Below are 15,089 nucleotides of genomic sequence, written 5' to 3' on the forward strand. Positions count from 1 at the left end.
AAATTGAATAAACATATTTCTTCTCTAATGTTTTGTTTTACTTATTCACACCGAACCTTTTATCAGGAAATGTTCAAAAGATAAATCGCTTTCATACGAAATAATTTAACGTGCTTTGAACACTTTTAGACTTTCTTAAAAACAAGAATTTCGAAAATAGTAAGTGCAATACAGGATTTAATAAATTCGAATTTCCCGCCAGTTCAAGTTAGTTACGGGCCCACACACTAGCGGCGCTGTAACTTATTTCCAACCTTTACACGTGAGAAACTTCTCAATTGGTGGTTGCTTTGTGAAATGATTCTTGCTGTAGGCTATATTTGTGTTCTGTGCTGTAGGCCCCCAGAAATGACCATTGCCTGGTGGCCGCCATTTTTATAGAGGTTGTGTCCTTTTGATGTTGGTCGCTTTCACAGAACACAAATAAGCCGATTCCAAGCGATCTATCGGTTTTAACCCCGGTTAAGCCCTTGGTTCACCTTGAACAGTCCCTTTATAACATAACCGATCGTGTCCGCTTGGACGTGTTTGGTTAAGTAACTTCGTAATTTGTCAGCTGTTACTATCATTTTGTTTGTTTTTAAATAATACCCCAGACGCCAGTAATATTATATGTAATTAGTTCTTAAACATAAATATTAAAAAAGAAAACTTATTAGCCATAATAAATTTTTTGTCATTTTTAAAAGGAAATAATTTGTTGAGTGTTTTTATTTTTTCCCGCACTTATTTCAATATCTTTGACATTTGACGTTTAAAAAACAGCTCCGGACGTGGGTAATTACTGTCCAAATTGATGACGTGTAAAGGGCTAATTGGTGACGTCACGTATCTCAAGCGGTTATAGTTATAACCAAGCGGTTATAACTATAAAACACGTGCAAGCGGTTATAGTTATAACCGCTTGGACGTGTTTGGTTAATACCATTTAGGAACGGTAATTACCGATAGACCGCTTGGAATCGGTTATAGTCGCTCTGACATTTGCAGTATCTCCAACAAAAAATATATAAATAACGGTTATGAAGTTGACGACACTGACGTTTGACGTGTGACCTGTCACTAACTAAATTTTTTAAAGCCATATCTTAGCGAGTAAGCGCCTTAGGCGCAATTTACACAGAACGGGCGTATGGCGACTGGCGTGGTAGACGCATGTGCCACTTGCATGTTCGCTTTTTTTTTATGGTAAACACAACCACAAGAGGAAAGTCCTATGTCACTCTTGGAGTGGTGCTTGCGCGAAGATATTTGTGGGCATTTATCTTGAAACGCTGTAGGTTGTATGCGTCGGGAAATATGTGAGGTGGAAGCCCGTTCCACAAAGAAGATGTTCTCCAGATGAATGAGTCCCGATACAGCGACGTCCTTAGAGTAGGCAGGTGGACTCGATGTTGATGAGTCACAACTGCTAGACGCGTCCTTCTTGCCGGAACAGCTCTGGGTGGTATCAGGCCTGCCAGCTCAGAGGAGCACTTACCGTGATAATAACGGTAGAATAAACAGAGATCAGCCACCTTTCTCCTGTGCTCCAGACTATCCAGACTCTTTGTCAGTTCTGGTTTGTCGATAAGACGAATAGCTATTCTTCTGTATAGAATCCAGCAGGTTTAAACTATGCTTGGGTGCAGAGCTCCAGACATGCGAGCAATACTCGAGGGAAGGGCGTATTTGAGCCTTATAAAGAGTCAGCAGCTGTTCTGGTGTATACAGTTTTTTCGTTTTGAAAAGCACTCCGAGTTTTTTGGAAGCCGCCCTGGCGACCTCGGCAACGTGGTCATGCCAGGACACACTGTTGGTGACCTCGACTCCTAGAAGATGTAAAGATGATTTCATTGGCAATGTTTTCCCTGCCATAACCAGCTCCGGGCCACCAAGGTTAGTCTTCATCGTAAATACTGCAGCCTGCGTTTTTTTAGCGTTAAAATTGACCAGATTGTTACCGCCCCACTCCAAGATTGCTCTAATATCGTTGTTGGTTGAAGCTACTTGTTTCTGTCTAAGATTCTGAGAACTTGCGGCTGTCGTTGGTTTGGCGGACTTATATGTGGAAATAAGTGTGCTATCGTCCGCAAAGCTGTAGATTGTATTGACAGTGGTTCCTAGCAAATCGTTGATATATATCAAGAAAAGGGTGGGGGATAGAATGCATCCTTGAGGGACTCCAGCGTTGATGTTAAATTTGTCGGAGAGGTATCCATCGACGGCTACTTGAATTGTTCGTTGTTCAAGAAAACTTTTGATTCAATTCAATAATGAGTTTTGTATGCCGATTGAGGAGAGCTTGGTTAGTAGTCCCTCATGCCACACTCTGTCAAATGCCTTGGAAATGTCAAGAGCGACTGAGCGGGACTCGCCGTGCTTCTCCATGGCCTCCGTCCACAAGTGTGTGACGTACGCCAGAAGATCGCCGGTGGATCTAAGCTTTCGGAAGCCGTATTGATGATCGCTGATTAGTCGAGATGATTCCAGATATCTTAACAGTTGTTGGTTGACTGCTTTCTCCATAATCTTCGATATTATTGGAACTAGTGCAATCGGGCGGTAATTGGAGGGCATTGTCTTCTTACCCTTTTTGGGTACAGCTTGCACTCGAGCAGTTTTCCAGCTTGTTGGAAATTATATTAATTATGCTTATACGATGCCGTGAACAGTCTACATAAGGGAGGAGTCAATTCGTCTGCACAACGTTTTAGTATTAGAGCTGGAATTCCATCGGGTTCAGAAGCTTTGTTGGTGTCTACGCTTTTAAGAATTTTATTTACAATTCGTTGGGGAAACGAAATTTCTCCCATCGATGAATTCACCCTTGGCAAATATGGCGGTGTTTTGCCTTGCGAGTGCAGAGTAGAATTGGACGCGAAGAGTTTATCCAGTAAGGTGGCAAGGCCGACTTAGCAAATCCTTGACTAACGGCTTTCGATACCGACCAGAAAGATCTTGTTCCATTTGGGCAGTTTAGCAGTTTGTTTTTGATCCTGTTGTTGTGACTCTCTTTGCATTCATCAATAATTCGCTTGCAGCTATTTCTGGAGGCTAAAAAGTTCCTCCGATTTTCGATGGAAGGATGTTGACGCCATTTGCGATATGCTGCGTTTTTAGTGTTTACTGCCTTTTTGCAATTCAGGTTGAACCATTGCTTGTTGTTTAATCCGCATTTAGTAGAAAAAGGGATATAAGCTTCCATTCCTGCCAAGATCGTCTCTGTAATTTGGTTTGCACATTCTGAGATCTTATTGGTTCTAAAGCAGACTTCTTTCCAAGGGAATGAGCGATAAAATTCCCGAAGATGGTTCCACTCTGCTGATATAGTGCCATACCTTCCGCGGCATCGGAGGATCCTGCGTTTTAACCTCCAACTGGCAAGAGACTGTTATCAATTTGTGGTCCAATGTTCCTAGGGGGGCATGTACTGATACAGTGTACGAGTTAGGGTCTGAAACCAAGGCCAGATCTAGGAGACTCGCGAACTCGCCGTCTCGATCGGGGATTCTGGTAGGTTCCTCCACAAGCTGCGTAAGCTCGCATATGGGGGCAAATAGCTCAGTTTCTCGTCCTTCATCGTCGTTCTTGTTGTAGAAGCGCAGCCAGTTGATATTGTGGACGTTAAAATCATCCATGACGATGATTTCTGCGCTTGGGTAGTCAATTTGCAGATGGTTAATGCAATCAACCAGGTTCAAAAAGAGCCGTCTATATTGGGTGTCGCTTGGTGGTCTGTAGATACAGCAGATAAATTTCGTGGCACCACTGGCTATTATTTTGAACCACATGGCGTCGAAGTCCGCAGGTTCAAGCGTTTCCTCCCGCTGGCAACTCAAATCGTTCTTGACAAATACTGCCAATCCAAAGTTTAGTCGAAATCGGGTGTGTAGATCGTATCCAGGACAAATGAGATGAACATTTGTTGTTGAAGGTTTCACCTTTGTTTCTGCCAATGCCAGAATGTGAGGCTTATTTGATTGCAGGTATTGGTTTACTGCATTAATATTGGTGTTTAGGCCTCTGATGTTGCAGAAATTGATTTTTAGGCTTTTAGATCCGCCTGATGGACCCCCCCGACCAGCCTCCGCCCGGAGATTCGAATGGGAGGCGAGTTTACCTCCGGAAAGTTTTGGTCGTGAGGGCGCCATCATGCATTTAGTTTCCTTCTCCATTTCCCCTTTGGAAACCGGACACATCGACATGGCGGCGAAACGTGAGTTCCATGGAACCACTTCACGCCGCCTAAGTCTTATGTGGTGGTATTGAACCGGGCGATGCAAGTGGACAACATCTACCACCAAATGTTGGGGCAATACAGATAGAATGGCGTGGTACAGGCATGATAAGTCACGCCACTTCGATGCCACGAGTGGCCTACACTAGTGGTAAATGCCATATACCAAACAGCGGTTTATATTGCTTCTTTTTGTCTATTTGGTAAAATGCGGGATGAATATTTATTTAATACGAGTTCTGTGAAGACGTGTAACAGTATGCAGTTTTATACGACCATAAAAGGTCGGATTACTGCAATAGAACTGCACAAAATCAAGCATGGGAAAAAATATTAAATAAATTCAGCAAAAATGGTAAGTATGTATGTGTTTATTAACAAAAGATGTTTAAACTCGTATTTACATTAGAAATTATACTTTTGTTTCAGTAACCGAGTGTAAGACCGCTGGAAAAACATACGAGGAAGCTACTCAAAATATAAAGCCAAATTAAAAATAAAATCAGGACAAGGAACAAAACGAGTCAAAGAATATTATTTGGCCCCACATCTCTCCTTTTTGGATCCTTTCTTGAAGTCTTGTAAGAGCAACGTGGATCAAGAGTCTGCCGACGCATCATCGAGCCACCACGCAGCTGAAACGGGGTCACAATCTAATGAGTTAAAGATACCTCCAATGCTGATGTACTCTCACCTTATAACATTCTATCCAGTCGTTCCTCTCGGTCACCTGTACCATCTTCCAGTACGTTTATCGTTGATCAACCGATAGCAATGAGAGCACCTAAAATACTACTACAGAAAGAAGATGATTTTACAAAAAAAAAAGAAGTTAGCAGCCTCAACCGCTATTAATGAGCTCAACCAGCAAGCTTACCAGTACTTTGAAAAAAAGCAACAATTGCTGGAGATCGAAAACAGCACGAAAACGAATGCCACAATCTATTCTCCTGCCCAGACCTGGCGTTTTTAAGTCCATGAATTCTGTTCAGAAGCGGGAATTTTGAATTTAGCCGAGCAAATACTATCCTCAACCATTCCTGAAGCCTCTACAAATCTCAATGGATAGTTTTCAATCTTGAATTGAAGATTCGGTAAAAAGAAATCTAGATTCAGTACCGCACAGGAACACGGATGAATTTCATTTGAGTAAATTTATACAATACAATAAATAATATTAGGGTAAGATTATCGTTATTTTTTTGTTTTAGATTAAACAGAAATAGATTCACCTAAATATATTTTCTTCAACTCTACCTCAGAGTTTAGTTCTCTTCAATTTGTAGGTTTCTTCTCAATATTAACCCTTACTAAACCCTTACTAGTATTTTATAAAACTATTGAACAGGCATTCGACAGAAACTTTGAAAACATTCAGGGTACATATTGAGCTCCCGCATAAAATTAAACCAACAACCAGTTTTTTCTTCATCTAACCACATAAGGAATGTATTCAGTAACTCCTTTACCTTTGAATATTAGCTAAATTTACAAGGTTCAACATATCTTGATCATCTTCGTCATCCGAAAGCATTGTAACTTTACTACACAGTCATGTACGTAATAAATAAATGACAATAATCACATTGAATCCCTTTCTATGTGAATTGTGCGCGCCACGTCCGCTCCATTCCAGCTCCATGCCAGTCCCACGCCACCTCCATACGCCTGTTGAATTGCGCCTTATTCGGTTGCCTTACGATATCTTAAGCGTTACGACATCATAGCTATATTCGAGTAAACGCTGGTTCTGGTTTCGGTTAACCGAAGTGATACCAACCGTATTCGTTTTACATTTAATTACGTCATTGTTTACTTTTGGTCTGTCATATCTCGAACCAGACCAGCGAGGTGGTTAATGGTTATCTGATTTGGTTTGGATTTGTTTGTAAACACGAGATAAAAGACAAAATTGTTTTTATTGATAACATTTTTTTATTTGAACTTGAATATACAATAATAAGACCCCACAGGGTAGTAATAATTAAGCAGCATTTATATTAAACCAGATGAAATGGAAAATGTACACTTTTTAATTAACGATAAGTCCCTATATATAGAGGCTGATATTTCTACTTGCCATTTACTTCTTACTGGCAGCTTTTTTGGTATTCCTTTTTTACTAAAGTAAATAAAAATTACATACATCATATTACTCTCGGTTACTACACTGCAGAAATAAATGCAGGGCCTTTATTACTCAATAATTTATTTAATAGCCCTTTAAATTAGTAGGTATTTTGTTTTTAATTTTTAGATGATGATATACACTTGACTATTTAAGACAGGTGGTAATGACGGGCCACTTTGCTCAGTTTGGTATAAATTCTGAAAATTTTGATGTTGCAACAATAAAAAGAGTTGAGAATCAGCCAAATTGTCCGGAAGCATTAAAGTTAAAAGTAAAGTTTTAATATTAGCCCATGCCAATATGTGTATTTGAAACATAACATAAATAAATAAAGCAAGAACCATAACCAATAAAAAAACAGCAGAACCATTACATTCGGGTGGTTTGGTATTGGTTATGCGTTGACGTCATTATTTGTAACCAAATACGTCAAATATTCTGTTAATAGCGTCAAATAGCTGTCAACCAGAACCAAAACCGGCGTTGAATCGAATACAGCTAATATGGTTGCGCTCCAATGACGTCATGTCTAAGCCTGAATCCACATTGATACGTAATTACGGATCCGTTGGGACCACGTGATTGCCATCAGCCAATAAGAGAGCCGAAAGGTTTCACGAACCTACGTGAACGAAAACACGGATAGAATTTGGTTAATTTCGATCGTTCCGTTTTTTGGTTCGTTGTACTATTTGTTTTTTATTGTTACTTTTGAGTTTGTACCAAATTTTTTTTATTAGTTGTTATTTTGTACCATTCTTTTTAGAATGTCAAGTTGGGGTTCGATCACGGGTTCCAAATATTTTCAATGTGACTATTGTGGCTTTTTAGTTAATAGTTAGTGCCAAAATTATTTGGAACACCAAAGTTTTCAAGTATATATGGACGAGAACCAGGGTTTTACCTTCGAGCTTTGCGCCAATGAAAACAATATTTTATGAATTCGTCTTGAAGCATAGAGTAATTAAAAGTATTTAATATTCATTTCTCTATGTCTTGAAGACTGACATAAACCATGAAAACACCCATTTGTTAGCGGTCTCCCGAGAAACACTTAAAGCGCCTTATACGGTGACATCATAACTTGATCGCTCCAATAAAACGTCTTAGGCCGGTCGCACATTGGATACGAATTTGTATCGTACGTAAGCGTACAATGCTAGTCGTATGAATTAAGTGCGCACACTGAATACGTTTTTCTCCGTCAAATAAGATTGGGGATAAGCAGTGTTTCGGTGACATTGTATTCATTAAACCCTCTTACTTTTTATTTGTTTTGTTTGGTTTTGTAGCGTAATGAACCAATACCTTCAAGATTGAAAAGAGAGGAATTTCAGGAATTCGGTGAATTTCATCATATTATGGAAGACTTATCTAATGACCAATTACTGTATCATGGTTATACACGTATGAAGAAAGAAACTTTTGAATATATTCTGAACATTATCAGACCTAAGGTGACTAAAACAGCAATTTTCGCGACACAATATCACCTGAAGAACGATTGATTGTAACTTTGAGGTAAGGAAGTAAAATATAGTCCTTTTATTCAAACTTCTTTATTTAAAACATAACTTACATATTATATAAATTACTGGTGTTTGGATTAAATTGCATACTGTTGAGAATTGTGGACAAATATATTCTTTCGATAGTCCTTGTGCTGAATTATTTTATGACATACTGAGATCAACATTAAACTGGGTCTAGTCACTAGATTGATCAAGCACTACCACAGGAGGTACAGCATTTTGTTCCTCTATAAGAACTTGTTGCAATTTTGATCTTACCATTAATTTGAGATGATTGGATATATCTATTAAAAACGGCAAAAGGCTCATTAGAAATTGGGCATCAAGATCATTTGTAGTCTCTTGAAAGCACTTTAACTTTTCCTCTTCAATCTGTAATAGTCTTGTATCGATTTCATCTGCCTGATGTGTTTTAATTTTTTTTCTAATTGGAGATTTAAAAGTCTTCTTTGGAATTTATTCGCTACTTGGTTCCGAAGATTGACCGGGGGACGGTGAAAGCATATAACTGCTACTTGTATTTGAACTATCTTCTCCATCAGAACTGTTACAAGTGTCTGGCACGCTACTTTTAAGCTCCCTTTTACACATTGTACTTCGAAAAAATAGCAGAAGCTGAAAATATGGTCATTTGGAATCGGAATCTGAAGTACTTGCTTGGCCAGATTTTTTGTTGCTGACTTTTTTGAGCTCCTTCCCAAAAGTATCTCGTAGACCTCGCCATTTCTTTTTTAGCTCATCAACTCAAAATTTGTCTTTTATTACAGGTACCTAGCAACAGGTTCATTTTTCAAGACTCTTGGATATTCATTTAGAATTTCAGACAATACTGTTGGTTGTATTGTACATGAAACATACACAAAAGTTATTTGGGAAAATCTTTCCGAAATTCATATGAAGTTTCCATCAAATTTGTTCTGGGAGCATTGACGGTAAACATAAATGGATAAACGCGCCAGCGCGCTCTGGCAGCATGTTTCGTAATTATAAATGATTTTTCTCAATTGTATGGCAAGCGGTTGTAGATGCAAACTACAGATTTATTACTATAGATGTGGGACCCTATGGCAAAGAGAGTGACGGTGGAATATTCTCTCATTCAAATCTCTCAAGACAATTGGAAAATGGTGCTCTCAACGCAAGCCAGGAAAAAGTATTACCAGGCACTAATATAGCTTTGCCTCACTTCTTATTATTTAATAGAGTATTTAAGAATTTTTAAAGAAATATTTAACAAACGGTTAACAAAAATGCAAGGCAAGTTGTTGAGTGTGCCTTTGGTATTCTGAGCAGCAAATGGAGATTATTATTAAAAGCAATTGAAGTAAATCCCGATCGTGCTGATGTCATAATAAAATGTATATGTTTACTTCATAACGTTATAATTGATAAGGAAGGTTTTTATGATTTCCCTATGGAAACACCACTGCCACAAAATAAAATTAAAAACATTTAAAACAGATTTAAGACTGCAGGAGAGAATAGAACCACAACGAGAGCCCACAATATCAGGGATGCACTTAAAAATTATTTTGCTCGTAACACTTAAAGAAATAATTATAATATAAATAACTAAACTAATATAATTAACTTAATTATTAAAACTGTTAATTTATCTGTTAATTATTAATAGCAGTATTAATAAATTTACTTACCGGATATTTTCATTTCTGTGGATATTTCTAGCCATGCCTTGCGCTGAAGATCTCGTAAGTGATAACTTGAATCTTTCTGATCCCACAAACATTTGTGATTGTAAACCAAGTTAATTAGTTTTTCTACATCCCTGTCTATATATTTTATTTAATTAATGTAATAAACGCACGAAAAATCCCAACAAGTTTGGATTGACTTCGGACGTCGGAACTAGACGTCAGCATCTTTGCACTGATTATATCCGGTCTAGCAACGACGGCTCTTGCCGGTCTTTTAATTGATCCTTCGTCGAGATTAGGCACCATCTTTTTATGATTCTGGGTCGCATCTAGGTGCTTGGACTTTTGACTTGCTCGGAAGATAGGAACCGACTGGTCGGGATAGGTTTGGTTGCATGTATTTATAAGGTCTGGGTGTGATGGTATTGGACGCGAGCCTGTGGAACAGACCACGCCCCCTCAGATTGCGGAACTTTTAGCTAGCGAGAAAAGGTCGGGCGGAGGTGTGAACGTAACCGGTCCTTTACGGTGTTTTTGGTGATGGATTAGGTTTTTAACGGTCGGATTGGGTTTTGTATAGGTTTATTTTTGTATGGTTATTAAGGATGGGAATTGTGATTTGAACACGTTAGGAAGGAAATGAACGGGAACTAGAACTGCGAGAGACTAGACCTCGACTCCCAGCAATAGCTTGATAGCCGGGTTAGAATTTAATCTCTCAAGTTTTACCATTAGGTTATCTATTTTCTTTTCTAAGATCCCGTCAGGCAAACTTAGAAGGTTCAGGAGATTTGTGTTTTTAATTGACATATTGGGCCGTTTCATGTGCGATAATGTATTGCCATCCTTTGGCTCCGCCCGCCTGTTATTAGAGTCCGAGTTGGTCGTTCTTAAGGTCTCAGCGAAGCTTTTTTTTTTTATTGTTTGTGTTTTTTATTATATTTGGGTTTTTTGGGCAGCGCCAATAGCTCGCCGGATGGTTACCGCCGCAATTGCAACACTCAGCCGGGGTTGCTCTGTTTTTTTGACATTCTGAATAGAAATGTTCGCCACCATATTCCTGGCAGCGATGACACTGCCCAATTTGCTTTCTGTTTTCAATAGTCTGAGTCCTTAAACGCTCAACGCGGACCCTAATTTTTAAAATGTTGTCAATTTCAAACACACTCTCCTGTTCTTTGGGGACGAGGAATCTGATGAGGTCTGTAGATCTTCGTCGGCCTGGGCCGGTTTTAAACAAGCCCAGTTCCTCCGGCTTAAATCCCTTCGCCCCCAGCTCCTCCTCGACCTCTTCTAGCTTGAAGTTTTGGTCAAGTCCTCTCAATTTCACGTTCAGCTTCCTGTCCTCCTCAAGGAAGAAGGAATAGAATTCCATTCCCTCCCCCTTGAGAAGACCTGTTAATGCTCGGTGGTCGTTTGGAGTTTTGGGGAAGAGTGCTAATCCCAATCTGTTTTTTTGCACTTTTACAATGTTTTTTTTTTTTTCACAAAATAACTTGTATTTTGCGGCCCAGTTTTTTGTGTCTCTTAACACTACTTTTGGGACTTTATTTATATTTGTGATGGAATCAGTGCTCTTCCCCTTGCCCGCCAAGGAGAGGTTATTTAAGGGCATGTAGAGTGGATTTTTTTTTACTTTGGAAAGGGATTTTCAGTGGAGTTTTTGGTAGGATCTGAAGCTGACGATGTTCAGGGGCCTGGCTCCCTGTTTGTGGTTATCTCATTAAACCGGTTCCGAGGCCGGCTCGTCTCCGTCTTGTGAAGGCGGAGACAGCCCGCGTCTTCCCTGGTTCTTTTATTTTTGTGTTGTTCTTTTTGATTTTTATCACTAGCCAGACCCCCCTGATCTGTCAGAAAGAAAGAAAGAAAGAAAGAAAGAAAATGTGCTATATTACGTAAGATAACAAAATCTTGTGTACAAGCATCCTAAAAACTAAAAAATTCCAAATTCACTTTAAATTTCAAATTTCAAACAAACATAACATCTAACATAAAACTTTACCATAAAATTTACACACATTACCAAAATTAATCATAACAAAACAGATTGAGAAAAAAAAAGCATCTTTTTGATAAATTTCATTAAAAAATAAGTAAAGCTGTCAATAAAACAGAATTTAGAAGAAGTAAATTAAATTATTTAACAGGAAACAAAACTAAAACACTAAAATGATGTCAGAGCACAGGTTAAAAGGTATCATTAAAAAAATCGTCAAGGCTATAATATGCCCTGGATAATAAAAGTGATTTTAATTCCTTTTTGAATCTCTTAACTTCTAAAATTTGTCTGATACATAGAGGAACATGGTTGTACATTTTTTTGCTAAGATATATAAGTGAGTTCTTGGTGAGGGAGGATGTAGGGATAGGTAAGGGAAAATCGTTAACCTGGCGAGTCATATGACCAGTGTTAGAGGGAGGTTTAGGACATTTATGAATAAGAGTAGCTGTTTCTAAGATAAAAAGAGAAAAAAGAGTTAGGATTTTTTAAGATATAAAGAGAGGTTTACAAGAATCTCTTAACCCAGCGGAACATAGGTATCTAACTGCTTTTTTTGAATCCCAAAAATTATGTTTAATAATCCCTTGTAGCTTAAACCCCAAAAAGGCAAACCATAACGAAGGTGGGACTCAATAAGAGAAAAGTACACTGAACGTGCAACTACCCCTCCCAGCTCATGCCCCGCCATTCTTACTGCAAAGCATCCAGAGGATAATTTTGATACAAGATTTAGGATATGATCTTCGAAGCGAAGGCGACCATCAATGGTAATACCAAGGAACTTACAGCTTTCTTTGTTTTGCAAGGGGGAGTTTTCACTAAACATAAGGCCCTGAACGTCACACTTAAATCCCATAATAAAGGTTTTGCCCACATTAAATACAAGCCTGTTTGCAGCACACCACTAAAAAATTTAAAGATCGATAAAATTTTAAGATCCTTAAAAACCTGGGCTCTAACATTATCAGAATCTCTATGATTCCATCAAATGGTGGTATCATCAGCAAACTGAACCACTTTGCCCTGCAGTTTTAATGAACCCAAATCATTTACATAGAGCAAAAATAATAGTGGTCCTAACACTGAACCCTGAGGTACTCACAGTTTTAAGGGATCTGGAATCGGATAAACATCCAGATACTGTAACTCTTTGAGTACGATTAGACAGATAGGATTCCAGCCATTGTAATGCCACACCTCTAAAGCCATAATTATTGAACTTAGACAGCAGTATTCCATGATCTACACAATCAAATGCCTTGGATAAATCGCAAAACACTGCCGCCGCGGACTCTCCAGAATTCAAGGACACATAGACACTCTTCAAAAAGCCGAAAACAGCGTCATGAGTCCCTTCTCCCGTTTGAAATCCAAACTGACTTGCAGATAAAATGCAATTATGTTGCAAAAAAGATAAAATTCTGATTTTTGCAAGTTTTTCAACTATCTTGGAGAGGGTAGATAATATAGAAATTGGACGGAAATTACAAGGCTCACACACATCTCCACCCTTATAAAGAGGGATAACCACTGCCTCCTTCAAACATACTGGAAAGATGCCATTATGAAAGGAATTGTTTATGGCAGAAGCTAAGGCATTCAATGCTCATTCAATACTCCTTTAGGCAAAAGGAGTAGTAATTTTGATGATATTCCATCAGCTCCAGCTGATTTATGGTTTTTTAAGCTTTTAATTGCATCTCTAACATCAGTAAGGCTAACAGGATAAAAGAAAAAAGAATTTTGAACTGACACTTGTTGAATATAATGCAAAGGATCAATATTAGTATTCACATCCTTGAGCAATAAATGAGGAATATTACAGTAATACTCATTTAAACTATTTGGTCTTACTTCTGGTTCTGAAACTTTCTTGTGAGAATGCCTGAAGTCATTTATAATTGACCAACATTCTCTTTGCCTGTTTGAGGACATATTCAAGCGGTCACTATAATATTTAACCTTAGCGGCTTTTATCGTCTTTCTATATAGACTACGATATTTCTGATGATAAAGAATAATAATTGCATTAGTTATAAGCTTGCACAGCTTAGCCAAAAAACGGAGATTTTTAGCTGAAGTTCTGAGGGCTGCTGTGACCCATGGTTTTCTATTTTTCATTTTAAGCCTCTTTTTAGGAAAGCACTGATTGATCTTGTCACATAGCAAATGAAATAACAAAGTAAACGGGTCAGGAGCCATTTCAACTGCATTCCACTTAACCAAAGCTGTAGTAGAAGAAAAAGCATTAAAATTTGCTCTGCTGAAAATTCTTCCTATATAATGAGATGAAGGAAATACAGTGTTGCATGGAATCCTAGCGAGAATGGCTTCATGGTCAGAAATACCAGATGAGAGTACTCTACATGACACATCATTTAAACTTGTACACAAATAATCAATAGTAGTTGCAGATGAGGATGTTATACGTGTGGGTGAAAGAACATGCATCTTCAAGTCATAAGATTCCAATATACTTAAAAGGGATGTATGATATGATGGCAAGCTTACATCAGTGAAGTTAATATTAAAGTCACCAGCCAATATAACTATGGAGTGTAGAGACAATTGGGATAATAGAGAATCAAGTTTGTCCAGGAACATACCAGTTCAGTTTCTATACATCAGTTTCTCTTTCAGTTTAGAGTTTTTGATGGTAAGGGTTTCGTTTTGGATCAGCACCTCCCCGAGTTTATCTTTCAGGTCCGAGATCTACCCATTGAGAGAATGATTCTCTGAGATTAACTTATTAATCTTCTGTTCAAATAGTTGTATTCTCTCAATGATATGAGAGTTTTTAAGCTTAATCTCATTCATCTCGTTAGCACTTCTCTCAATTTGCAAAGCTCGTTCCCGAATTTTCTCCTCGAGTTTGCGTACTCTCTCCTCGCTTTGCCTATCTTCCGCACTCTGGGGTGGCGTTTTGCCAGCTCCCAGGTCGGGGTTTGGTGTGGTTTTGATGGATAGTCTAGGATCACGGGATTTATATTGAGGTTTAAGGAACTTAGAGGAGTCGTCCAAAGTCTTCCCCCCTCTCTCTCTTGTCTACTTGTCATTCTCTTTCGGTATTCACTTTTGGTGGATCTATCCGTAGAGTATCCATCGGACATGTCCATGCCCCCCACTGACGATGAGGGGCGAGTCGACGTTTTTCTCCGCCGTTCTTGCTTTTGAGTCTTCTTAGGTTGTTGTGCGAGTTGGGTGTTCCACGCTGTGTATTTCAATGGATGAACTTTACTGACTGACGTGCACTTATGGCGACTGAGTGTCGAATAATCGGAACTAGACGTACGGATACGTACGATTAATTCGGATCCAGTCTGCGCGCTATCATAATACTTGAAAGGTTGGGATCGTTCGGGCGTGTACGTACGTATATGCACGAGTACACTTCGTACGAAAACGCGTGCAGTGTGCGACCGGCCTTAAAGACGCTTGTAGGCGCTTCCTCGCTAAAATATGGCTCTAATAATTTTTCCTTCACGTAAGTAATGAGTAATTTTGACAACTGATAGAGTGCATGCGTATAACCGAAACGTCATCGACATCA

The sequence above is a fragment of the Anthonomus grandis genome, chromosome 1 (assembly GCF_022605725.1).
Source record: "Anthonomus grandis grandis chromosome 1, icAntGran1.3, whole genome shotgun sequence".
NCBI classification, from domain to species: Eukaryota; Metazoa; Arthropoda; class Insecta; order Coleoptera; family Curculionidae; genus Anthonomus; species Anthonomus grandis.